This window comes from Arachis ipaensis, chromosome B10 (genome assembly GCF_059453495.1).
Source record: "Arachis ipaensis isolate K30076 ecotype BB chromosome B10, ASM5945349v1, whole genome shotgun sequence".
Taxonomy (NCBI): domain Eukaryota; kingdom Viridiplantae; phylum Streptophyta; class Magnoliopsida; order Fabales; family Fabaceae; genus Arachis; species Arachis ipaensis.
In genome coordinates, this window is record NC_142435.1 from 61,733,008 (window position 1) to 61,737,050 (window position 4,043).

At 34.7% G+C, this 4,043-nt stretch overlaps 1 non-coding gene across 1 annotated transcript; it reads left to right on the top strand.

Moving 5' to 3' along the window:
* Positions 1-1,653: 1,653 nt before the first annotated feature.
* Positions 1,654-1,761, top strand: LOC148580259 (small nucleolar RNA R71). Its single transcript, XR_015896147.1, has one exon. It is a non-coding gene; the product is annotated as a small nucleolar RNA R71 (small nucleolar RNA).
* Positions 1,762-4,043: the final 2,282 nt, after the last annotated feature.

Genomic DNA, 4,043 nt, shown 5'->3' on the forward strand with positions numbered 1-4,043 from the left:
CAAACTTAGAGTTTGGTTGTGGCCTCTTAACACCAAACTTAGAGTTTGGTTATGGCCTCCCAACACCAAACTTAGAGTTTGAATGTGGGGGTTTTGTTTGACTCTGTATTGAGAGAAGCTTTTCATGCTTCCTCTCCATGGTTATAGAAGGATAACCTTGAGTCTTAAATACAAGGTAGTCCTCATTCAACTTAAGGACCAACTCTCCTCTGTCAACATCAATCACAGCTTTTGCTGTGGCTAGGAAGAGTCTGCCAAGGATGATGGATTCATCCTCATCCTTCCCAGTGTCTAGGATTATGAAATCAGCAGGGGTGTAAAGGCCTTCAACCTTTACTAGCACATCCTCTACTAGTCCATAAGCCTGTTTTATTGATTTGTCTGCAATCTCTAATGAGATTCTTGTAGCTTGTACCTCAAAGATTCCCAATTTCTCCATTACAGAGAGTGGCATGAGGTTTATCCCTGACCCCAGGTCACATAGAACCTTCTCAAAGGTCATGGTGCCTATGGTACAAGGTATAAAGAATTTTTCGGGATCCGGTTTCTTCTGAGGTAATGTTTGCCTTATTAATGCATTCCGTTCATTGGTGAACAAGGGGGTTCATCCTCCCAAGTCTCAATACCAAATAACTTGGCATTCAGCTTTATGAGTGCTCCTAGATATTTAGCAACTTGCTCTTCAGTGATGTCTTCATCCTCTTCAGAGGAAGAATATTCATCAGAGCTCATGAATGGCAGAAGAAAGTTCAATGGAATCTCTATGATCTCTGTATGAGCCTCAGATTCCTTTGGTTCCTCAAAGGGAAACTCTTTTGTGTCCAGAGGACGTCCCATGAGGCTTTTCTCACTGGGACTCATGTCCTCCTCACTCTCTCCAGGTTCGGCCATGTTGGTCATGGTTATGGCCTTGCACTCTCTCTTGGGATTTTCTTCTGTATTGCTTGGGAGAGTACTGGGAGGAGTTTCAGTAATCTTCTTACTCGGCTGACCCACATGTGCCTCCAAATTTCTAATGGAGGACCTTGTTTCATTCATGAAACTTAGTATAGTCTTGGATAGATCAGAGACTATGGTTGCCAGGCCAGAATGGCTCTGTTCGGAATTCTCTGTCTGTTGCTGAGAAGATGATGGAAAAGGCTTGCTATTGCTAAACCTATTTCTTCCACCATTATTATTAAAGCCTTGTTGAGGCTTCTGTTAGTCCTTCCATGAGAAATTTGGATGATTTCTCCATGAAGGATTATAGGTGTTTCTATAGGGTTCTCCCATGTAATTCACCTCTGCCATTGCAGGGTTCTCAGGATCATAAGCTTCTTCTTCAGAAGATGCTTCTTTAGTACTGTTGGATGCAGCTTGCAATCCATTCAGACTCTAAGAAATCATATTGACTTGTTGAGTCAATATTTTGTTCTGAGCTAATATGGCATTCAGAGTATCAATTTCAAGAACTCCCTTCTTCTGAGGTGTCCCATTGTTCACAGGACTCCTCTTAGAGGTGTACATGAACTGGTTATTTGCAACCATTTCAATGAGTTCCTGAGCTTCTGCAGGGTTTTTCAGATGAAGAGATCCTCCTGTAGAATGGTCCAATGACATTTTTGACAACTCAGACAGACCATCATAGAATATACATATGATGCTCCATTCTAGAAGCATGTCAGTAGGACACCTTTTGATCAATTGCTTATATCTTTCCCAAGCTTCATAGAGGGACTCACCTTCCTTCTGTCTGAAGGTTTGGATTTCCACTCTAAGCTTGCTCATCTTTTGAGGTGGAAAGAATTTGGCCAGGAAAGTATTGACCAGCTTTTCCCAAGAGTTCAGGCTTTCCTTAGGTTGTGAATCCAACCATATTCTAGCTCTGTCTCTTACAGCAAAAGGGAAAAGCATAAGCCTGTAGACCTTGGGATTAACTCCATTGGTCTTGACAGTGTCACAGATTTACAAGAATTCAGCTAAGAACTGATGAGAATCTTCCAATGGAAGTCCATGAAACTTGCAATTCTGTTGCATTAGAGAAATTAATTGAGGCTTAAGCTTAAAGTTGTTTGTTCTAATGGCAGGAATTGAGATACTTCTTCCATAGAAATTGGAAGTTGGTGTAGTGAAATCACCAAGTACCTTCCTTGCATTGTTGTTCTTGGGTTCGGCCATAGCTGTTTTCTCTGTTTCGAAAATTTCAGTTAGGTCCTCTTCAGAGTATTGTGCTTTAGCTTCTCTTAGTTTCCTCTTAAGAGTCCTTTTAGGTTCAGGATAAGCTTCAACAAGAATGCCTTTATCCTTGTTCCTGCTCATATGAAAGAGAAGAGAACAAAGAAAATATGGAATCCTCTATGTCACAGTATAGAAATTCCTTTATGTGAGTAGAAGAAGAGAAGAATAGAAGAATGAGAAGAGAATTAACACCGAGAAGAAGAGGGGGTTCGAATTATGAGTAGAAGAGAAGTGTTAGTAGATAAATAAATAAATAGAGAGAGATGAGAGGGAGGGTTTTCAGAAATAATTAAAAAGAGAAGGAAAATATTTTTGTTTTTATTTAAAAAAAATCAGTTATAATTCGAAAATTAAAAAGAGAAACAAAATAAAATTTGAAAACTAATTAAATTATTTAATTAAAAAGATTTTTGAGAAATTGGTTAGTGATTTTCGAAAATCAGAGAGAGGAAAGTAGTTAGATAGTTTTAAAAAAGATAAGAATTCTTTTTAAATCAAACAAAAAGTCAAGTAGTTAATTGAAAAAGATTTGAAAATCAATTTTGAAAAGATAAGAAGTTAGAAAAGATTTTGAAATTAAGTTTTGAAAAAGATATGATTGAAATTTATTTTGAAAAAGATTTGAAAAAGAAATTTAAAAAGATTTGATTTTTGAAATTAAAGTTGATTACTTGACTAACAAGAAACAAAAAGATATGATTCTAAAATTAAAGATTGAACCTTTCTTAATAGGCAAGTAATAACTTAAAATTTTGAATCAATCACATTAATTGTTAGTAAAGATTTTGGAAAAATATGAGGTAAAAATAAGAAAAAAATTTTGAAAATCAATTTTTAAAATTTCAAAAAGAATGAAAGAAAAATGAAAAAGATTTTATTTTTGAAACTGTTTTGAAAAGATAAGATTTTTAAATTGAAAATTTGACTTGACTCATAAGAAACAACTAAGTTTTTAAAAATTTTTGACTAAGTCAACTCAAATATTTGAAATTTATGAGAAGAATAAGGGAAAGATATTTTTTTATTTTTGAATTTTCAATGAAGAAAGAGAAAAATAACAAAATGACTCAAAACATGAAAATTATGAATCAAAACAAGAAAAATATGCAAGAACACTTTGAATGTCAAGATGAACAGCAAGAACACTTTGAATGTCAAGATGAACATCAAGAACATGTTTTTGAAAATTTTTAAGAAAAGAAACACATGCAAGACACCAAACTTAGAAATTTTCAATGTTTAGACACTAACAAATTGAAAATGCATATGAAAAACAAGAAAAGACACAAAACAAGAAAATGCAAAGATCAAATAAGAAAAATCATCAAGAACAACTTGAAGATTATGAAGAACTCAATGCATGGATTTTCAAAAATTTTTAAGAAAAAATCAAGATATGCAATTGACACTAAACATAAAATTTGACACTAGACTCAAACAAGGAACACAAAATTCTTTTTGGTTTTATGATTTTATTAAATTTTTTTTGTATTTTTTGAAAATTATTTGGAAAAAGAAAAATAAGAATTTCAAAATTTTTAATAACAATTCCAGGAATCATGCAATGTTAGTCTAAAGCTTCGGTCCAAAATTTTAGACATGGCTTAATAGCCAGCCAAGCTTTATGTGAAAGCTTCGGACCAAAAGATTAGACATGGCCAAATGGTCAGCCAAGCTTCAGCATACAAATCAGACATACAACAGCTGATAGCTAAGCTTTATGTGAAAGCTTCGGACCAAAAGATTAGACATGGCCAAATGGCCAGCCAAGCTTCAGCATACAAATCAGACATACAACAGCTGATTAGATGGGAGTCCAAGGGCTC